The following is a 24,021-nucleotide window of genomic DNA, read 5'->3' as shown; positions in this document are numbered from 1 at the left end:
ATAAATTGTCCAATCTACCCTGAAACAGAGCTTAGGAGAAGGTAATTCCTATGCCTGCATTACCACTGTCCAAGTTTCTCTGTTACAGGAGAGGAAGGCTGGCTGGTAGCGCACGAAAAGGAAATCCCAATTAGAGAAGCATCTAGAGTTTTATGCATGACAAAAGGTGACACATGGATTGAAAAGGGCTGTACTGGCCCAAGAATATGTGGTTAATGTGTCCTCCTCTTTCCCTGTTGTTAAAAACTGCATGAAGCTTTTAATTTGCAGTAAATCAGTCCAGTTTCAAGTGTTCTTTTTACATACTATTTTACTTTTTTTCTTGCCAAAATTCAGGATAAGCTGAATACAGCTATAAGATTCAATGATCAGTTTAGAATACATAAATGGAAAATGTTGGCCGCAGATGATTCCATTCGGGGTAACAGAGCCTTCCTTTTGGAACAATGTGTTATGCATTTCTAAAACATATTTGACAGCATCAGGGCACTACAGTGAAGCTGAAAGACAGCTGAGGTTTAGATATTTTCCGTGTCTAAAATATCTTTATTGTGACAAGTAGCGATTAGCTTAAAAGGTCAAACTGAATGTTATATCATGTACTGTAGTAAATGTAGAGAGATGTTAAAATATATTCATAGAGAATGAGAGCATGTGTATATTCATTCAGTGAGAACAAATATATTCAAATATATACAGGAAATCTACTCCATCCATCTAAGTCTCTCAGACCCAAAGTACTCACCATTAAAGCGTCAGCAATTGTTAATGTTTATCGCAGAGTAGAAATGAGATTACCTCAGCTTTTCCTTCAATTTAAGATAAAAAGATATTGCATAATAACTGATTTTTTATTTTATTTTATTTTTTAATAACAGAAAAATGCATTTGTGGAGTTAGGTTTTTGTTTGTTTGTTTGTTTTTTGGTGGTGGTGATGTTTTTTATTTTACTTTTTTTTTTTTTATTTTTAAGGCAACTCTCAAGTTACAGTGGCTATTTGCACTTTGGGATTTTAAAGAGCGGTAGTGCAAACTTCTGTGTCTGCATGAAGACAATGTGATCATCATTGCTTCTCTGCCAGAAGGTCATGCTAAAGATGATGCTAGATCTGAGACCCATTCTTCTCTTTCTTCTTATTGTTCATTCTGGTTGCAGCTCTGTTGCTGACCTCTTAGAGAGCCAGATGTGACATTTTTAGGGCTCAATTCACTGCTCCATATAAGGCATTGAACGCTTTTTGAGATTCCATATCAAACAGAGCTAACAGATTAAGAAATAGGACCTACAAGAGACCTATGCCTTCTGAAGTGGCAGCCAGAATCCAACTGAAGTACTTTAGAGCACCTCAAGTGCCACTATGTCAAAATGGCCCCCCAAACACATACATGCGGGAACTTTAGTCATTTTTTTTGTGTGGTGAGATGTAGCCAAGTCTCCGTCTGCTTTCTTTCCTTCACTGCCCTTCTCACCTGCCCTTATAGTTAGAAACAGGCTGCTTATCCTCAATTCAACATAATCCATAGCACAAGTGTAGCTGTAACTGGATATATTTATGCTGGCCTACTGGTGACAAAGTCTAACTCTGCAAATTTAGGAGTATACATTTATGTATTTTCTTTTCTGTGGCCTATTCCCTCTGCTCATTGCTATTGCCCTCAGGGACACATTCACTCACAAAGATTTGTCATCTGTCATCCAGAATTCATCATAATTTTGTTGCACATTAGATTTGACACAACTATGATGAATACCCAGGGTACTGCTTTCCCATTCTGTGAGTGCTACTTAAATTTGTACAGTCTGTATTATCCTGGTGACTCATTTCATTTTGATACCATTTTTTTTAATCTAGAAGGCTGGACAGCATGTCCTGACTTTGGTCTCTTGCCAACTGTAGTGAGCTTTGCTTTCCCACAGTGCAGAAGATCCTTGCCAAAAAGCTAATGCATGCAGCTGAGAACTCAGCTGATCAGAGCAGCCCTGTCCTTTTACATAGAGGGAGGAACAGGCCACTGAAAACTGGAGAAGAACATGCAATTGATTCATATTAGATCTTCTTCATAATTCTGGAACAATTTATTTGGTCTAAAAAATTTCAGTTGTATTTTGCTTAAGTTGATATGTACAGGAGGTAGGACCTTTTCTCCCCAAACTGCTACTGGCCCAGCATGAATGACTTCAGAAAGGTAATTCACTTCCCCATGATACTGTTTCCTTGTCTGTATATAAGAATAACCTCCACAGTAAGGCATATGAGGATTTTCAGATAAAAAAGAGAGTCTTTCTTAAGTCTAGACAATTACTGTGATGAGAGCTAATATACCAAATATTCTTCATACAGCTACATAAACAAAAGGTTTGTATACCATTAGAGCCAGTTTGATCTTAACAGCATGGAATAGGGTATATGAACTGATTTTGTAAAAGTCAGTATTCTTTCTGAATCGAAGTGCTCTGCTCCTAGGTGCCAGCAACGGGCAGATATACTATGTAATTGCAACTGCCCAAGCCATATACCAAACAGAAATGTGAGATCTATGTGATGTAAATTGGAAATTGATCCCACATGTTTAGTGCTTCCTCAGGTGTAAGGAAATGTATATTGACATTGTCAGCATTGAGAGTCACCAACTCTCAAAACCAAAAATAGGGTGGTCTTCTCTGTAAATAACATGCACATCAGGCAGATAGTCTGCCAATCAAAAGGGAGTGAGAACCCATCAGCAAAAATCTGTTTAGACATGGAGAATAATACCCCGCTTTATCCAAAGATGAATAAGAAGATTTTATTTATGATGATAATTTCTTTCTCTCTCCTCCTCATCTGTTGCACAGATGAGAAAAAGAGCAGAGAAGTGTATGGATTCAAGACTGATACATCCCACCCATGCAGAGCAGTCCCATAATATCACAGGCCCACACATTCACCCACACAGAAAAAGCCCCCATTCTGGGAAACTGGGCTCTTTCTTCACAGATTGGTTGCAAATCTGCCCAGTTTATCCATACAAATAATGCTCTGCAAAAACATGAGTGCATTTTTAATCTTGTAATTTGTATGGTGAACTCACAACCATTTTCATTATTATTAATTTGTAAAGACATAATTAAAAGCCTAAGAAATTTGAAGAGCCACAGGTCTGTGTCTGCCTTATGAAGATGCATGCCAGTTATTTCTCTTGATGACTCAAGATACCCAGGGTTTTGTCATTATCTATTAAAAAAATACCATCAGAAGTATTGTTGCATACAGAAATGCTCAAGTCTGAGAGGTCTGATCCTGAGAAGGATCTATACAGCAAGTCTTCATAACTGTTTGTGGACAGAAATGATAGGAAAAAGAAAAACAGAAAGTAGCAAAAGCTTTATAAAACAGAAGAGCATGTACAAAATCTAAAAAATAGCTGAAATGAAGCTTTTAAGATGACCTCTGAGAGACCTCTGAGAGGCACAAATGAGCCTGTCTTTAGAACAGGTACGAAATTTAGTAGAAAAAGATAAATGGAACTGATTTGGCATAGGAAATGGAATACATCTATTAAATATACACTTTATGTACTCTAACTCATAGCATGCATACAAGTACAAAATGTATTAACCAACCTACTGGACAGATAATTGTCCAGTGCATCATTGTTACTGTATTATAAGCTTCTGTCACATCTTCACATTCTGTAAGTAATATCAACTAAGTACTGCATATTTTAAAATGAAAATTAGAACTAAGCTTTAGATTTATTAAACACGTTCATTAGGTTATTTTTAATGAGTATAATTAAACATATCAAATTGTTATAGTATTTTTTTTTTTCTCCATAGAGTGCGTATAAAGTTGTTCTTGCCTTTGTCTTGTATAAGGAATAAGTTGGTTACCAATTGTGAATCCTTTACTATTTTAATGATGATTTGTAGTATCTGGATGTAGAAATGTAGGATTAAACATTGCCATACTTGATTATACTGAAGGCAGTGGTCAAAATCAAAGCAACAGAGTGAAAAGATGACATTCTGCTTGAGGGCACAATTGTTTGTACAGAATACATAGCTCTTGAGGTGTTCCTAATGTTTTACCCTTTGGGGTCAAAGCAATTAAGGCAATTCTCCATGGAACTAATGCTTTTCTGTGCACTCTGTTTTCAGTATAAAGTGTTAAAAGCTCTACAGTCTCATCATCTGTGTACCTTCTTCTTTCCTGAAGGTTTAGAATTAATTTATTGTATTCATTTTTATGCTATTGTTAGTTTTAACATTCCAATATGAATTTTCAGTCTGGCAAAGTCATCATCAGGTACATCTAATGCTCTCATATCTTTAAAGAAAGAGAGAACAGAAGATTCAAGCTGCTGCTAAATTCTGTGTTTTATAGTAATAATATACTCATTATAATGGTAATATGCCATTACAACCAAATGGGAGGATAATATCTATGGACATGTCATCATAATGAATTAATACGATTTCTCCTTAATGTGAATTCTCCTTAATTAGCTATGTATATCCAGATAATATTTCCAAATTAAAGTTTTCCTATGTATTGCATGGCTTGGGTTCAGTAACTGGGCACTGTTCATGCTGGGCACTGTACTAGGCACATATCAGCATATATTGCATAAGTATAAGAGATGTGATTAAAGATCAGTGAAGCAGGATTTTTTTCAAATGATAAGCCTCATCCTGTATTCACATCAGACAAAATTCCAGTTGTCTTGATGGACAGTTGGTTTGCATACATTTTTAATAATTTATTTTTATCAGTGATCGAAAGAGGATAGTTGTCATTTCACTTACAGAAGAAAATTGCCCAGTGAGATGATGGATGTTTCAACAGAATCTGTAGATCTGATGAAATTGGAAGAGATGTGGTTTTCCTCCTCCTTATTTTGTTCCATTAAAATACTTCAAGAACATAATAGAAGCAGTAAAAATTAGATCTTTTCAGTAGTGCCATTGAGCTCATTGTGAGCTGGAGGTGTAATAGAAATTGTGCCTTAGTGTTTTAGATGAATCTTGATTTCGCTCTTCTGTGACAGAACAAGAACAGATACCGTTCTATTTTCTTTACGAGGTCATTCTTTCAAAACAGTAAGCATAACATAGATACATATCTGATGTGAGAAAGTAAAGCCTGCTATGTGAAAGAGCATTCAACCGAACAGTCTCACCTAAAAGGCCAGGTTGTCAACCCAATGCACCCTCTGACTAACCATCCTGAGCCCTGAAGGTATGATGGGGGAAATGAAGAGGAGTTCCCTTCAGCACAGAAAGCACCACACTGGCAGGTCGAGACTGTGACCTCTACTACAGCCCACAGGCAGCAATAGCTCCTGTTGCTTATGAGACATCAGTTCAGTGGCAGAACTGACTGCTACTTCAGCCGTGGGGTGACAGTAAGTCCTGTGGATCCTTAGACCCCAGGTCCCAAGCAAGGAGAATGCCTGGTGTAGCCACAGGCATGAATTCAGAAAACATGCCCTTCCACCTTCGAGTCTTTCCCCCATGTAATGTACTGGTGTAATCAGATCTTCTGTGCCTCACTGTGTGTTTGTGTGTGTGCACATCTGTGAATACAAAACCGTGCAAGAATTCATCTAAAAAGGAGTGTAGGTGAAGACAATTTAATACTAGGTACAGGATTACTAGCTAGTAATTTGGATCATACCACTAACTACTTTGAAAGGGAAGTGGGCAAGACTCCTTACCACTGTGACAATTCAACAGCCAGACACTTAGTTAAGAACTACATTCCTGCTGTCCAAAGTAGAAGAGGTACATTCCTTGGGTATGTGGCTGGCAGGAAAAAATGCAGCATGCTCTTCTTTTATTCTTTGCCTTGAAGAGCATGGCTCCATGAACCTATAGACTTGAATTGCAAATGAGTAATAAAGGGCATTTTTAGAGAATATGTTTTAAAGCCATAAGCCAAATTCATTTTAATGTAGGGCTTCTGATGCAGAAGCATACATCTTAGATGTGTTGTAACACGGTATGTTGGATGCAAAACAGAAAAAGTTAGGAAGTGGATGCAGGAGCAGCAGGGAAAGCCACTGTTGTTGCAGCTTCGACTGGGAAGGCTCTGGAAAAGCTACGTGTTCCTCCTACCAAAGTCCTTAAGAAGGCAGATAACACTGTTACTCCCTTCTACTCTGTGAGAATCCCATAATAGGCTAGGCTGATCAAGTTGTTGTTATCTGTATTTCTTTATACTGGCAAGATTCAATCTCCTTCTATAATAAGAAGTTCATTCAGACAGTCTTTCCAGCAATATTAAATCTCTATTCTCTTTCATACACTGCATCATTTTTGGATCTTCTTTTTGTTAGAGAAATATGTCCGGGTTCATTGTGGGCATTGTGTTGTGGGATATCATATGCGTAGACTTCATCCAAGAAAACATCTTCAAACTAATGAGTGGCAAGTCATGCTTCTGCCTGTATACTCAAATATTTCTCACAACCTCACAGACAGACTCACTTTTATTAAAAATGTCAGCAGAACTAGTGGCACTGAAGTTTGCTTCATTTTTCAAAGTTTCAGGCTTTCAAAACCAAGATCCTTACTGCTTTGCCTAGGGCAGCATTAGCATAATCTTGCCTCCTCAGCACAAATGTTCCCCTTCCCTGGTCACACAAGTTGTGACATTTAATTGATGCTGTTTGAATGTATGTACTTAGCTGGTGTAAATCAGCATCGCTGCTCTGCTTTTGGTGCAGCTGACACTAGAATTCTTTGATGAAAGAATGCAGGTCCTTTAGGAAAGCATCACACAGAGGTGTGAAGGGTTGTGGAGAAGCTGTGTTGTTCTGATTTTAGAGCAAAAAGTAATAAGGATAATTAAAGTGCTTAGTAAATCTGCACTTGCAGTAAATTATACTGGTTGGTAAAAAGAGGTATTGTACTGCTACAACTTGCTCTAGCTTTAAATATATGTTCATATTCCTGCAGTTTGAATATAAGTTCTAGCAGTGAGCTTATAGTGCACTTTCCCATGACAACAACAACAAATATTAATAATCAATATTTTAATATTAGTTGCCAAAGCTAGCTTAAGACTCAGTCCTTTTCTTCTCTTTCTCACCTTGCATCCCCAAGATCCTCTTCTGTCAGCCAGAGAGTAATTACATGTATGTTTTTGTTACCCAGAGCTCAGTCTATACATGTAGCTATAAATTCAAAATGTCTCAGTCACCTATTCCAGCAAACCATGTGTGCAAGGTGTTCTTGTTGAGACTTTTAGTCAGATATCAGGATCCAATTAGGTTTCCTTTCATCTTTATTTTTCTTTTGGATCATCTTTACAGATGAATGCAGAGGGGAAGAGGATAAATGGCATAAAACTGGCCAACATCAGAGGATGTTCTACATCAAGACACATTCCTGGATGAGTTATACTGCCTGAGAAGAGTAAAAATCTCATGAAAAGAGGGAAGGATCTAGGTAAGTTTCTTTTGGCATTACATTTCTGCATAAACTGGACAACTATGTCATTTCTAAGGTTGTCCAGCTACATGGCTTTGTTTCATATCATGCTCTAGTGAATGTCTAATGAATCTTGCATGGTTTCCACTGTGTACAACTTCCCATGTATTTTTTACTTAATTTAGTGGATGTATTTTGAATACCAACTAAATCATGAGCTCATAAATAGGTTCATAAGGCGACCAGACTGTATTCAGTTTAATGAAAGAGTGAATATCCTGGTATTTTGCATCTGAAGCAGAGTAAGCAGGTGTCTTGTATCAAGTACAGTTCATAATGAGCTATAATTTTGCACTGCAGCTGATGCTTGCAATTCTATAGAAACAGTAAAACTTTGCAACAAATTTTCCCTTCTTGTGTTTATGTTTTGATGTGACATCTCCTTTTGAAATTCATCACCTTTGTAGCAAAAAAGGAAAAAGAAATCTAAGTATGTATGAATTCCATGAAATATGAACTTAGTAATGTGAGATATGAGCTTTAAGTTGCTGCTAGACTGAAGATCTCTTACCTCCAAAATATGACATTATTGGATTATTTCTCAATCTGGCAACATTCCACATATTGCTTGAAATTTGTGGATTTATATTCCCACTGTTTCTGAATTTCTTAACAGCTACAGTTCTAGTGAGAATGTACTAAAATTTAATTTGTCTGTAAATCTCTTCTGTCATATGCAAACACTGTAAGATCTTCAAGAGAATTGCTTTTTTTAAAATAAGAAAGACACACAGTGCCTAGGGTTTCAGTGTAAAACCCTGTGTGCAAAATACAAATGAGAGAAAATATGTCCCAGAATAATTGAAATAACTGCCCATCGGCAGTGTAAAAATCATATTATAAGTATAAATAACAGGGGACATGGATCCAGGGTCTGCCATCAGTTGCTTCACTAAAATCAGGAGCACAAGTAAGTAGATCCAGATAATTTTCACCACACGTGAGGATTTACCAAAATCTGGACAGCACTCTGTGTCAAGTTGTAAACAAGGATTTTGAATGGTAATGGCATCTTAGCAGAAGGGAAGACAACTCCCATCCTCTACCAAGTATCTTGCTTCTGTGAAGGGCAATTTCCTTCCTGTGTTTCATAGGGTTCTGAAGGATGATGTGTTGTACACCCGTATTTCATCAGTGTTCAGCTTTGGTAATATGCGTACTATTATGCATTAGGTGCAGTAAAATTCTTGCTTTCATATGTAGCTGATAGGATCTTCGTGAAACAGAATTTGAATTTGATTTTTGAGCCATGAATTTGTGAAGGAAAAATGTTATCTGATATATTCTGGTTAGAAACCTGCTATTCTCTGTACCTACATGGTGAATCAGCGTTATGTTTTCAGCCAGGCATCCTTTGTGTGTATATTTATACACGTATTCTTGCTTAAGTGTGAGAGAACAAGTACACTTGAGAGCAATAGCCCTTAGGGAGAAAGCACGTGGAGTGACTGCTGTGGGCAAGGAGCCCGCAGGGGTGCAAATTTTTCAGTCCTATTTACAACTCCAGGGGAACACAACCGGTAGACATGATCCAGAAGGTATTTTGCATAGCTGGGCCAACAGTGACTGCTAGGGACACACAGTCTGGCCTTCAGGATATAAGCTCTGCTGAAGAGTTGAGTATAATCTGATAACGGTGAGAGGGAGAAGAAGCTGCTGAGTCATTTAGCTATGACACTGCTTTGGGGTGAACGTGCGGGTGCCTCCGTTAAAAACTCCATGCATCCAGATCTGTGCAGAGGTTCTTCCTACAGTGTCTCTCTGGAAACACACAGAAAACTAAGCCTACAAGTCATGAAGAACAGGTTGCCCTGTTCTTTAGCTTTGCACATCATGCTCCTCCGGGAGAGAGTGATCTCTGTTAAATGGATTTGTCATTCACCTCTAACTGACTTCACTCTGTTGACGAGGCTTGAGTGGGAAATGCTCCAGCAAAACAAGCTCTCGCTTGCAAGGAGGGAAAATGACCATGTGGCTGTGCCTGCTTTCAGGTGCCTATCGTGCTTCCCATAGCTCTCCTCCCTGGGCTTTCACACCAGGCCCAACCAGTCACACCTTCCCTCTCCCACTAAGGCCTCAGAAGCGGGGAAGCATGCTTTCATCAGTGACACTTCTTTCTATCTGAGTTATCACCTCTGTCCCTCAAGGCACTGTCCTGGGTAGAGTTGTCTCCATGGCTTGGCAAGAGAGGGAGAGAAGCTGGCTGAAGGGTCTGGACTGCTCTGAGGGGGCATGACAGATACTGTGGTGGTAGCCAAGGCTTTTAAGAAATCCATAGGCAGGATTTAAATGTAATTGTTGAAATCATGTAGGTTCATTTTGTACTTATCTAAGATGTGTTTTCTGTTCTTTGTAGTCATGGTTTAAGAAAGGCTTATCTGAAATCTGAACTGTTCAAACAAGGGGCTTGGCACAACAGATCTCACAAGAGCAAAAAGAACATCAGAAAAAAAAAAATAAAAGCTAAGCTATGTTCAGCGGCACGCTCTTTGGAAATAGAGGCTTCCAGAAATTCTTGTTGAGGTCAAAGGCAGGTAGAAGAAACTGGGCACTTGTTCGACAGTGCTGTGCTGTCCATCCCTGCAAATGTCAGCAAAAGGTGTGAAGTGGTACAGCTCAGCTGGGCTCTGTGGGACTGGCCTGATTTGTACAGCAGTGCTTGTGATGCCTATTTGTTTGCTGCTGAAAGCCCACTTCCAAAGATCATAAATAATAGCTATGTGGCTGTTTATGAATTTCTGTGTATTCTCTTCCCCATCCATCCAAACTATTTAACCTTGACGTGTGGAGCTAATGGGGAGTATACCTTGTTACTCCTTCAGCTGAAAGAATCCCTTCTGATCGCTAATTGAGGCTGGATTATAAATTCCATAACCATGTAATAAATTACAACTGTTCCAGTTCTATTAAAAGGAAAAAGGAAAAACAAAACAAAACAAAACAAAAAAAAAACCACCACCACCACAACAACCTGTACATAGGAGAAACCTGCACATAGAGCAACTTACACATAGTAGGAAGGTCAATATTTTAAAATAATCACATTGCAGATATTTCCTCAAATTGACCTCAAGAGGAACCTATCCTTTTATGAGGACCAAGAGGACCAAGACCTATAAAATTTATCCTTTTTAACACCAAAAAAAGCCTTTAACATCTGATTTATAATTCTGACTCACATATCTAGCCACATGTGCTATATTAATTAATTAAAATAGCTTTTAAAAGATGTCTATAGAGTGATTTGAAAGTACCTTGTAATGGTCAGAAGATCAAGAAACTCGTACATCAGTAGAACAACACTGAAAGCAATTGTTTAGGGAGGATAAATAGTTACAAATGCCTGTGTTTTTGTCTAGAAATGAAGTAAAAGAGTATTTGTGTGTGTGCATGCATCCCGTTAATGAGGTGTAAAAACTGTGATACTGGAGAGGGGAAGGCAAGAATTTTGGAAACTGGATTTCCCCTATCGATCAGATTGAGGGGGCCTTTCCCTTGTAAAACATGAAGGTATATGAATATACCATAAGCATACAGAGAAATAGAAGGAGTAGGAACCAGGATGTTAATAAGGTTTGATCTTGGGGAAGAAAAAAAAATGAGAGAGAGAGGAGAAATATAATAATGTTTTGAATTTGAATAACATGTTAGCTAACAGCAACAGAAAGAAACATCAATTCAGAGGGAAGGAAAGTGGCCAAAATTGCATTACAGAATATGAATCATAGAATAGCTGGAGAGCAAGCTATGTAAGGAAGTAACAATGACAACAAAAAAGACTAGACGCTTTACAAGGATTCTGCAATTGAACAAGTTGTCTATTTCTACAGTTTTTCTACCAACATAATATAATTCAGATCTTCCAAAACAGAATAAATTACTAGATAGAAATTATGATATTTAAAAACAAATAATTTTTAAATGTGACTGACTTTACCATTAGCATCGGCTACATACAGTGATGCACACATATACTTGCTTCCCTTTCCTAGATCATCTATCATGTCAGTGAAAGGTGTCAGATTAGTATGAATCTGCCTTTAGTGAATACATATTCTATTTACTTACATTTTTGTTTTTTTATTTCTTACTTTTTCCATCAGAAGTTCCACAGCTTTGCAAAATTTTGCAAATTTGCAAAGTCTGGCCATAAGATATCTGGTTATTTTCTTCATCTTCTCTTAACTGACAGCTCTTCTCTTGTTATTCCTAAGCAAGGTAGTAGTATTCTTATTTTGGCAGGGCTCCCCAGTTCAGAGCCACCCTGAATTATTTCTAGTAACCTATTTCACTGTTGTTTTAGAAAACTGAGGTGAGATATTTTTCTTCTTTTTTTTTTTTTTTTTCATTTATACCTGCAAATTCAATTTCTCCACTATTTCTCATTAAGTAAGATCCCAATTTTCTTTCACAACTTTTAGCATTTGTCTGAAGGCCATTTTGGTGGTGCTTTTAATCTACTTGATTGCTGTAGCTCAGCTTGCCTTGTCATAATTCTCACTAAAACCTTTAGCATTATCACCTAAGACATAGCTTGTTTTTGTCAATCAGTTCTTTTTTCCATTTTCATCTGTAGACTCTCTGCTGTTTCCCTGTGTCTTATTTGATGTAATTATTCATCCAGTTATGCAAGGAGCCTTTCCTTGAGACTTCTTTTCCTTCTCTGAGTGTCAGATTCCAGCCAGCTTTATACCTTTCACATTGTTCATTTGCAGGGTACACTCACAAACAAACAAACAAACAAAAAAGTTTTCCCAAACCAACACCCATGGCAGAATTAAGGTTTAATATCATCAAATTGTTTGTTTCCTTTTTCCAAGTCCATTGGCAAAAGGAATTGAAATTTTTATTTGGAACTTCCAAACTGTAAATCAGACCGAAGTCAACAAATACAGGTACTTTATGTTCTTTTATTATTATTATTATTATTATTTTTGATCCAAACTCTGGGAATTACTGTTTTTATCCCTCAGAATAATTTAGACTTAGGCTTTTAATTTACTAGGTACTTAGCCTGGATACCACATATTGTTCATATAGCCAGCTGATAAATATAAACTGCAAATGACTTTTGAAGACCATCTGCCAGTGGCTATAATGGAGACTCAGGCAAGCTCCTTTGAAAGTAGTCACGTTAAGCCAGGTGGTTCCTGTAGGTTATATCCACATTTCTGAAGGCATCTGCCCTGGTGAGTGTCCCTGAGCCCAGAGTAGCAGTTCCAAGCTATCCACCCAGTGCTATCTATCCACAGCAGTGAATTAAACAGTTCCAGGTACTGTTGTCAGGAGCTGAAATTGGATTATCTCGGCTGTTACACTGTCAGAGGTGTCTCCAGTGTGCGTTTGGGCTGCCCTCGACGGGCAGTTTGCATGAAGGTATACTGTAATCTTAGTAATATAATAATAATATAACAATAATGTTAGCAACATAAACATAATTGTAGCCCACACTAAGCCCAGGTTATCAGGGCTCCCCCAGGCTCCTTAGAATCTAAAGATAGTTTTGTAAAACAGTTTTTAAATTCATAATACCTAAAGTGATGCAAATCTTGTGCTGTATGCCACCAGCACGATGCCTTTATGTAATTGCACCAGGTGCAGAATTGCACACACATTTGCCTCAGAGATAACTAGTTCATTTCAATACAGGGCTGGGAGGAAAACTAACATAAGATGTAGCACAGCTGGTCGGGGGACTGAGGAGCAAACCGGGGAACCAAATGACTTGGCTGAGCAGCAATAGCCACCAAGCTTTCAGCTCTGGTGCCCAGCCCCTTGTCTGCATCGTACTGTTGAACTGTGCTAGTGTAAGAGCTTTAATTAATGGGGAAGAAAACCTGTCTTAAGCAAAGGAGCATTTAATTGACCAGAAACCAGGGCAAACAGCTCTTCTGTTCGTGCTTTCCCTTTGGTTTGTTTAGGAAGTTCCAGATTGTTAAGCTAAGTGAACGCAGCAGCTGCGATGTGAGCACGCGGCAGGAGCAGGGCAGAGCCCTGGATGTGCTCCCTACCTGCAGTGGCTGGGAGCAGCGTGCACCAGCTTGTGCACAGCCTCAACAATTCGGTGGCTTTTTTGGGCTAGAAGTACCTGGGAACTCTGAGATTACAGCAGCACACACGTCATGCCTGCACAAACAATCCAGGTGCTTGCACAAGTGTCTGGCTTTAGGTGCACGAACAGTTTTGTTGACTCGAAGGACACTTCCCATGCATTTACAATACGGTATGTTCTTGTGCCTGTGGCTAAAGGGTGCCAGAAGCCTACTTCTGCAGTCACACCATGTTACAGCTGTCTTTGATGCCTACTGTGATTTCCAGGGGAAGAGTTTGCAAACATTAGGACAGGTTCAAATCTGTTTATTCATGCTGGGTATGGTTGCAGTACTCTGTCGGCATTTCCTCTCACTTCAGCAGGGCCATTTGCAAAGCAGAGCTACTCAACACGAGTAACAACATCAGAAGCTGAGTAGTGATGCCTGTGAGACTGCAAATCTCAGTCTGAGCCGCTTAGTTCTGGCAGTGCTAAACCAGGCTTAGAATCAAGCTCTCTGTCACTAAGTGCAGTACATAACAGCATCCATAGTACCGGCCATACAGTATTACTTTCCAGCTTCATGCCACTACTAGTAATTAAGGGATAATAGTAACTGTTTGCTTGTTTATGGGGCAATAATCTTGTTCCCAAAGGGAAGTAGTGCAAGACCAAAAGGAAGCAAATTATTGAGAGGGAAAACAGGGAGGATATTGTTCTTAGTACTATAAGAAATACTCATCTCAGATGAGTACATCCCCACATCCTTCTTGCGCTGGAGGCTCCAGACCTGGCTGCAGCACTCCAGGTGGGGCCTCATGAGGTCAGAAAAAAGGGGGACAATCCCCTCCCTCACCTGCTGCCCACCCCTGTTGGTGCAGCCCAGGACACAGTTGGCCTTCTGGGCTGCAAGCACTCACTGCCGGCTCACATTGGGCTTTTTGTCCACCAGAGCCCCCAAGTCCTTCCCTGCAGGGCTGCTCTCAGTGAGTTGTTCTCCTAGTCTGTGCTCATGTCTTGTTAACAAGGCTCAAGTCTTGTCTCTGCACATAAAATGTTCATTCAGTTTCAAAAACTGGAGCAACTGGAACAAAGTCAACAACAAAACTACTTTTCTTCATGCTGATGTAGGCATGGTTTTTACAACCCACTGTTCTCATCCTTAGTTTTCAAATTGCTTGTAGCTACTTTGTTGTGTATAATAACATCATTTGGAAAGTAATGGTTTAGAGGTAGTTAAGAGGGAATATACTGGAGTGCTTTGATGATGTTAGCACTCACGACTAAGTGTTGTCTATCCAGAAGAGACACAAAAATCTCAGAGACTAGTAGCAATCCAATGCTAGCATTATTTAACAAAGAAATTAAAACCCAAGTGAAAGAGGCCCTAAAGAGAAGCTGGGCAAAATAAATGGCTATCTTCCCAAAGCTTATCTTACTGAAATGAGATTTAAGTTAAGATAAAGTACAGTGATGGAAATCAGACCCATTCAATACAAAAGACCAAGGAACATATTCCCTTCCAGATGGGCAAGCCAAAGTGAAAATGAAGGTCACAAAGTGAACTATGCATACTAAGTAGCTCAGTTTATGTAACTACAATATTCTTGTTCCACCCTAGTACAACAAGCATTAATTTTACAATGCATATTGCAGGCATATATCAAAAAAATAGCAGAAAAACAAAACCCTACAAGAAAATCCCACTAAGAGCTTTGGCCTAAAAAGGCACTGTGAGCTATTAAAAAGTAATCCCTGCTTGTGTAGTCAAATGAGTTTGCCTGAGGTCCTGCTCCACATTTTCATCTGTGTGCTCAACAGATTTAGGCATTACTTTTTCTTATATTTGCATGTGCAAATACTCTCTTGGGCCTACAGACACATATACCTGTCCATATACCCTAGGAAAGATGTAGGAAACACAAAATAAAACCCTCAGCAAATGTGCAAGGTGGTGTCCAGAATTTCTGAAATAAATGTTTGGATGAAGAACAGTATTCGGAGACATTCCCTGTTAAACTGGGCAGGGTGTGCAAAGGCAGGGAGAGCTTCTAGCAGGAGAGAAGAAAGACATCAGAGGTGGCTCTGTGTTCTGTGTCTGCCCCGAGCGGTTGCTCACTGCAGTTTAAAGAAAGGAGCAGTGCTTTTCAGTCAGAATGGAATAGGAACATGGAATGAAACAAGATTTTCTTCCCTTTTCAGCCTTCTGATATATCCAGACTGATAGATGTTTGAGTAATTGGTGGACTCGGTGAAATACCTGAAGTGAAAAGTCTTGGTTCACGTGGCCAGAACTACCTAGAAGAAGGCCAGTGTAAAACCATTGATTTAGCTACTAAATCATCTGCTTGCGATAAATCACTAGATTTTGAATTCTTATACTTTAGCCAACATTGTTCAAAACCATATCACCCTTACGGAAAAATGAACTGCATACAAAATGTTTGGGGAACCCTCTGGGTGTCTGTGAGATGCACCAACTCAGGCTTCTTCAGCAACATCATCCCAGCAGCTGCAGAGGCTAGTGCAGAATTTAGGCTAAGCAGAAAGCTACTCAGTGGCTCGATTCCTCTTCCCAAATGTTTCCTATCTTTTTATGTCACACTAATTCATCTGTAAAATCCGAGCTATGTGCAGGGAACAGGGCTGGGTCCTGAATGTGCATCTGTGGGCACTATTTTCTATTAAGAAATGTGCTGGCAGCTAGGATTTGACTGCATTTACACTTGACTGCAATTATACTTTACTTAACTTAGTTAACTATTAACAGTCTCCCTACTTTCTAGTCATCATCTTCTGAATATTTGTGACATCAGGAGAGACTGCCATGGAGAATGCAGTTTCACGTAATCTATTCCCTTATTCAGTTCGTGCTAGAGTAAATATTCAGGGAGAGTCAATTATAGAAGTAGAAGGGAAAGAATTAAAACCTAATGAAAGTTAATCAAAGAGAAGAACTTCCTTCAGGCTGGCCATGCATGTCTGTAGTTTGTCTGTCATTTATAATGCTGCAGCCTCTGGTTCATAGTCAAGCTGTAATTCTGCCAGTTAATGTATCCAATTAACCCCACTAATGAGCTAATCAACAGTGTAAAATCTGTGTAAAATCACTGAGGGTGTATGATGAATGGGAAATGCACTGAACTCTCCTGGTATAAAAAGTGCTTTATTGCACTTGTTAAAGTGGCACTGTCTTCTCCCTCTCTAAAGGGTAATTTATCACTGGGGTCTGTAACAGTGCCATGCCCTGATAAGGGAGAGGTAGCAATAAAGCCATCATAAAATGATTACTCAGGAATGCAGAGCAATTAAAGTGTCTCTGCATATCAGAGTCATAGGCTAGGGAACAAAAGTGTTATTTTTTGGTGTAGGGTCCTAATAAAAGGCAAGCTATTGATTAAAGGTGATTCACAATGTGGAAAGCAAATACCTATCTAGTACAAATATTTCCATTTAGAGGTAAATAATCTACTGAACGATTGATGGTAATGACATGAACACCATTCCAAACTAGATACTGCCTTTTTGTCAGTGTGAGAAATATTTGCTGCAATGATCCTACAAAGTTCAGTGAGATAGTTTGAATAGGAAAGTAATCTTAACCCAAATAAGCATGGCAGGATCTGGCTGAGAGGAAAGAATCAGATGAAACTATGCTTTCTTTCCTACAGTGATGCCTAATCCAAAACACTGATAAGAGTAATTAATTTCAGTTATTTTTGTTGTGTTTTTCTTTCTTTTTTTTCATTATCCTTTCTGTATTATTTTTAGTATCTCTCTTTGTTGAGATACAGTTTGTAGAAAATTAAAAGATGATAAGAGAAGAAAAGAAGGAAACTGAAAATCTGGCAAGACAAAAAAAAAAAATCATTAAGTAAAGGACAATAAAGAGACAAAAAGTCATCTTTTTAACATTTGAAGGGAAAAGAAAAAAAAGAAATTTTACTGCATATGGGAGCAAATTTAACTGTCACAGGAGTTTGGGAAACTATTTGAATGCAAATATGTAAGTTGGAGCCAGTTAGCAGAAACTTTCATAGTTAAAAAATACGAGCTCACCTGGTACAAGAAATGCATTACATGAATTGCTAAAGATCCAAATTGTTTCATGAATTAAGTTGAAACTGTTATATTTTCCATGTAACAAGAAAACCTTTCTGTTTTGAAATTTATGCAAGAAAAAACATGATTTGTGTGGTGTCAAGAGTTGGACTTGATGATCCTTAAGGGTCCCTTCCAACTCAGGATATTCTATGATTCTATGATTCTATGATTTTAGTAGTGGGAAAAAAAGAATATCAAGTATTGCCTGGGACACTGAGGGATACATACAACTCAGCTCTATAGTTTATACTACAGGACTGAAAACTAGAATGCAGTAGGCACTGCTAAAATATAGTCTTCACAATTTATTTTTTTTTTTTTGAGTGTAGAGGCCATATGAGTCATTTTCAAAATAATTATATGGAATACATACTAGACAAGGTTTCTAAAAAGCAATGTTTGTCAAAGCATTCTGCAAAGCAATAAACTGCAGGACATTTTTTCTTGTGCTCCGTGTGGTAAGTCTTCACAACAGAGGTAGTGTTATTCACAATTTTTGATCTCCTTGCCACACTTCTGCTGGCAAAAATAGGTTTTAGGAAAGATTTGCAGAGAACGTGGCTATTCTCTGTTGGTATGACTGTATTCCAGGATGCGAGGACATGTCTCAAGCTTAGCTGTGTAGGATAGTTATGTCCTCCTCCCTCCGTCATTCTCCACTTTTCAGCTTTTCAGTCTTACCTCCAAAAGGAGAAAAGGCAACTGAATGAGCAGAAAAGGAAACTGTGAGGTTAGCCCAGGACATGCTCCGTTGTCACCATGGAGTACCTGAGTGGCTCACTGGGGTGGGGTGGGAGAGGAACTCAGGGACTGGCAAGAAATGGGGATCAGAGAAAATCAGGGGAGACCCTGGTTAACAGTAGCTGGCTAAGAGAGAGAAAAAAAGGAGACACACGAAGGCAAGGCAGGACATTGTGGGGACAGGAGCTCACAGAGGGCCTGGGAGGACTCAGACAGGAGGCCCCTGCGTGGTAAACAAGCCGCAGAAGGGAAGGAGATGTCTGGAGAGCAGGCATTGGTATAGAAGAGACGTGGCAATAAGAAATGGGTGGAAGGCAAGAGAAAGAACTTAAAAGGAGAGGAATGCCATAGTTTTCAAGGAAAATCATGTTTGTTTTTCTTTATTACAGAGGCATTTACAGAATGACAGGAATCTATATCTTCCCATTTCCCTGTTTCACCACCTTCTCTCCACCCCAGAATTTGCTGGCAGAGTTATCTAATTTTCTATATTTCTTATACTTTGGGCTAAGAATGTTATTACTGTGTTTATTATCAAGAAAAATATTAAGAAATGTTATCAAGGAAAACAAGACCATGGTTACCTTGTGTGCATTGTACATACGTGTGTTCAGTTACCTGACTGGCACACAGGATTGAGATAAATCTGCAGATTATTTCTGAAGCAGGTCATATAAACTACTATTATTATTATTGTGCTGTTGGGTTTCAGGCAATACATCACTACAGTGACTAGAAACAGTTTGCATTTCTTTGTTTTCTCCTTTGCAAACTCGGAAAGACAGGTACATGCTTTGAATTACTCAGTTCCCATTTGGAAGGTTTAGATGCAATTCCAAGTGATGGAGCTAGAAAGGAGGACATGTCTTCTGCTGACTCTGAGCGATGCACACTTTGGATGAGCAGACACCAACACTGCCACTTAACATGTGGCTGATGCTGCTCCACACTTCTGTTATGCCAGACAAGTACTCTTGATCCTTTGCTGTAAATTAAGGTGTACTGGACTAAGACTATTTGGTTTATTTTTCTGGATTGATTTTTTAAAAAATTTCTCACTCTACTTGTTTGCATGGCATAAGAAACTGGGAGGCAGAGGAATAATCAGCCCATAGCAAGGTGAGAGCAGGATGCTGCCTTTCAGCAACAGTGCCAGCCTTAGCATGCTAATGCCAAACAGCCTATACACATGCCTGAAGCAAGCTACATCCTTAACGTTACTTCTGCAGAAGTATAATGTAAAAAATTGCTGTCTGCCACTAGTCACATAAGGCTGGTTTCAGACACTACTACATGCTTTATATCTGGAATTTTAAAATATTGCTAGATTGCATCTGCCTACTTACCTGAGAAAATACTTTCTAAAAACAACAACAAACAAACAAGCACCCTGCAACAAGGCTTTCAAAATGAATGAACAAAATATTCCAGAATTATTATTTTATTTTTTTTTAAATGAACTGAAAACTGCAGGAAGACTGTGTAACAAAGTCCTATATCTACAATCAGGTAAATCCAGCTTGCATTTAAGTCTAGTTTTATGTCTAGTGGTAAATAAATCACTTCCTTGCAAAGTTGTGTCATACATCAGACAAACAGAAAATTAAAATATTCTCTTGAAGTTCATTTGTTTGTGTAGAGTTACAGTGAGAACCATATTTGTATGCTTGAGGATAGGAAATGTCATATTGACAGACGAGTTGCAAGTCTCCCTCTTCCTGCATTGGGGGCCCAATTCTGTTTTCCCCTCAACTCTGATGAATTGAATGGCATTGCATTGACATAAATGAAAGGGGAAAAGCAGCGTGGGAGTGCATTTCATGATCAATAAAAATAATTTCTTACAAAGCTGAATTTTCCAAGTGGGTCAGAATCAATTAAGGTGGAATGTAGTGCTACTGGAAGTACATTTGCAAGACCCTATGCAGAGTCTGAATTCATTTTCCTTTCTGGGAAATTTGACTTCTTGCCAGAACATTTATATGAATTGCATTCTACTGAGTGGAAATAGAACTCTTATTCATATTTTATGAACTAGCAGTTTAGGAGATATTCTATATTTTCAAAAAGTTTTTAGTATATTTTCTGCTACACAATAAACTCTTTTCCTTTATCTCTGTAAATCTTACTTTAGATAATACTTTGTCAAGGATATTGGTGGTATCAGGACATGAAAAAGTTGTAGGGTCATCTGTTGATATTAGGGTTCCTCTGCATTTCTGGCTCAACAGAGAAATACTCTGGTTAGCATAAATGTTACCTGCTATACTTTTCCTGTCTCTTTGTGTCCACCTACTTCATATCTGAACACTTTATGCAGTCGGCATGAAGCATTAAGTCAGAATACTGGCAGTATTTTCACATTCACCTAGTAATAACTAGGCAATAAAACCTTATTAATAAGGAAAATTTTAGTAATAAGGAAATTATTACACATTATTTTATTTAGTAATAACACCTCAGTAATAAGGAAATAACTACACATAAAATTCAGTGTAGACCAGTGGTATCAGCCTCTGAGCCCTGTATCTCAGCTTGGTGTCCATACCAGAGAAATAAAATCTGCCATTCCAGCATTCCTAAATTTTGAGAATCAACACCTGGACCAAAGCTATTTTTTTTACAACATTCAGATTTTTTGAATCAAGCACTTAGAATAAATCCAGTATGAAGGAAGTTCTGGGCAGGAAACATACTTTGAAATCCTTCTTACATTTTCTGCATGCCATTAAAGACTAATCCCAAAACTGATCGTCTTTTGTTTTGCATTTCTGACTGGGAAAAAAAAAATAACAGCCATCTCCTCCTTTGAACCCATTGATAATTTTGAGGTATAATTTAGAGACAAGCTTGTTCAAAATGGTTCTTAAAGTCTCTCTCACTAGGAACTGTATTAAAGCAAAAATAAGACAAAATTGAGCTTACATCAAGTTTTCTTCTTCTTTACCCATATCCTTAGATTTATCTCTAAACACAAAGATGCCTGAGATTCCTTTATGACCCAGCCCCACAAGACTATGAATGAGACCTTACTCCAGGTATACCTACATGGTTCAAGTTCAACCCTACTTCAGGACTTTGGCTATTACAGCAGAGAGATAATTAGAATATATATATTTACTCTGTAGACAAGTCACTTTGCAGCTGAAGGAAATTGTTTTTTCCTTCCCTTCAACAGTATAAGCATTTTAGTTAGAAGCTGATATGCAGATCAGCCAACCTTGTAGAAAAGGTAAGCAGTGTGAAATTATATGTGAGTTATTAATAATTCCTAATAGGAGGAAAAGACCTGACAGAAAGGGTGAATTAAATGACTGTAATAATCACATAGAGATGCATTACTTGGGATTCATTTCAGCACATTTGTGATACTCTGTAATGCAAGAGACAACTTTTAACTCCGGGAGAAAGCATGTTCTTCCTCATTAACAATACTTCCTCTTGAATTTAAATTCCTTTACTTCACATTCATACAATGATGCCAGCACTACAGTTAGCACAGCTTTTTGTTATAAAATCGCTTGTCTAAATGCATCCATTGAACTACAGTTCCCAAAGTGAGAAACAGATTGTTTATGTCTATTCTCAGACCTTTATCTATTAATCTCCTCTTTTGCTGAATTCCAAGAAGGCAGTAAAGAAGTACTTGTTAAATACTGTTGTAATAGCAAAAGGATATCTGCAAGAAAAACAAAAGAGAAGAATGCAACACTATGCAGAAAAAGGGTGGGAAACTATTTGGAGATCTAATTACACTAGTTTTATCTGTCTGTTAGAGATTTTAATCCTTATTTGATCCAGTTGCCTTTTTTACAGCTGATTTTCAGATTACAGTGTCTCCATGTGAATATATTTTCAGCACAGTGCTGTCTAACTGTTGTTTGTCAAAGCAAGATCATCTGGATAAGACTGACAACAGATTGGAATATGTTAAAGAAAATGCTTCTATCATATGCCACTAACTTTTCTCAAGGTCCTGCATGTATTTCTAAAAGAGTTGGGTGAATCAGACAAGCTTGTCTGAGTGTGTGCACACACACCCCAAACCCAAATATAAACGAAAGCCTTCTTTCTGAGAAGGAGGATACATAAATGCCAACAAGAGTGATAGATAAAGGGCTGTTAGTGGGAAAATGGGATGAATTGCTATAGAGGAAGCCTTGATAAAAAGGAAGTGAAGAGAAACAGTCGAAACAGGATGAACACATACATGATTATGAAGAGCCCCAAGCTAAAAACTACGTGAAGAGAAAGTGTGCAAAGTACCTGTACTGTTATATGTCGATTTTTACCTACCTTATCAGTTTACAGAGAAACTGGGACAAAGCTTAGGAAACAGGACCCACCATACTTCTGTTTTGTAGCTCACACTGAAGATGAATATGATGTTCGTTGCAAGTGTACAAACAGTGTTAAGTAAGGCTTTAAAATACAAAACTAGTAAGTGAAGATTACTGTTCCTGATCAAATTACAATAGCTGATTACAGTGATTTGGAAAATACCAGCATATGTGGGTGACTTTGGGCTAGAGGCGAGGGGCGGTATTTACTTACTGTTTTGTTGTTGTTGTTTGGTGTTGTTTTTTTTTTGCGAGTGCTTTCCTTATGTGTTTTGTGTTTGTTTGTTTGTTTGTTTTTAATACTTTAAAATTTTCCACTTCAGTTTTTCTTTCCTGCTTAAGTTTATTACTAGAGAATTCCTATTTCTTTGATATTCCATGGCTGGTCAACACATTTGAGAACAGTTAGGTGTATACTCATTTTAGTCTTCTCATCTTCCATGATCAAAGATGCCCATAAGGAGACAGACTTCGCATTCTCATCCATACCAGTGGATGTCTCTAGGGGCTTTTTCTACCTTTTCAAAAATAAAAGTAAAAATGCCATGGCATCTTCACACACACACACAAGAAAAAAAGAAGAATTTCATTTTAGTCGCTGCAAACCTGTCTTTCTTACACGGACTGTTTGGTAGGATCAAACAGTAGTGATATATTTCTGTCTTGTTAATCCTTTCTGTTTTTCTCAGTAATATCTTAATATTACGGGGTTTTGTCTGTGCTAAACATGACCAGAAATATTGTGCACGATTCATATTTATTGAATAGGTAAACAGAATACCTTCCTGCACGGATTCTTAGAGCTTGTATTTGATTATATTTTTGTCAATGCAAAGAGGAAGTCAGAAAATGCACATAATCCCTTCCTCTTCATTTCAGATCAAGTATGTACTCCAAAAAATACTTATTTGTAGAAGGAACAGGTCTCATGATACTCCCTGAGTGACAACAGACAGTGTACTCTGTAGGTGTTCCTTGGTTCACTAATCTCTGTTATTTCAGGAGATTATTGACATTATAGGTCCTACCATTAAAACAGAGATTTGCTTTGCAGCAAAGTCATGACAGGTAAATGAACAGAAAAGAAAAGACCTAATAATTTGTGCCTTGTCTTACTACATATCATGTGGGGCTTTTCATTTAAGGCTGTCCAGCATCATGCACTTTAAGGTAACATTCTCATCTGCTTTAAAGCTTTTAATTTCTTCAACACAGAGATTGAAATTTTCTATGTTGTACATCTTTCTCTTTGAATATCTTGGGGAAAAGAAAGACAGAAGCCTATGGTAAAAGGGGGCATATGACTCACTTCAGTGTGGCTGTAAAGA

The 24,021-nt window shown here is 38.2% G+C and overlaps 1 long non-coding RNA gene across 1 annotated transcript in view; it reads left to right on the top strand.

The window, feature by feature from the left end:
• The window catches only part of LOC119716889 (uncharacterized), a 279,074-nt gene that overhangs the window by 180,878 nt on the left and 74,175 nt on the right, over window positions 1-24,021 (top strand). The window contains exon 4 of the long non-coding RNA XR_011808866.1: window positions 7,300-7,435. This is a non-coding gene — a long non-coding RNA (uncharacterized lncRNA). The remainder of the gene's footprint in view (window positions 1-7,299; window positions 7,436-24,021) is intronic.

The sequence above is a fragment of the Anas platyrhynchos genome, chromosome 4, assembly GCF_047663525.1.
Source record: "Anas platyrhynchos isolate ZD024472 breed Pekin duck chromosome 4, IASCAAS_PekinDuck_T2T, whole genome shotgun sequence".
NCBI classification, from domain to species: domain Eukaryota; kingdom Metazoa; phylum Chordata; class Aves; order Anseriformes; family Anatidae; genus Anas; species Anas platyrhynchos.
This window is presented reverse-complemented; position numbering and strand designations above follow the sequence as displayed.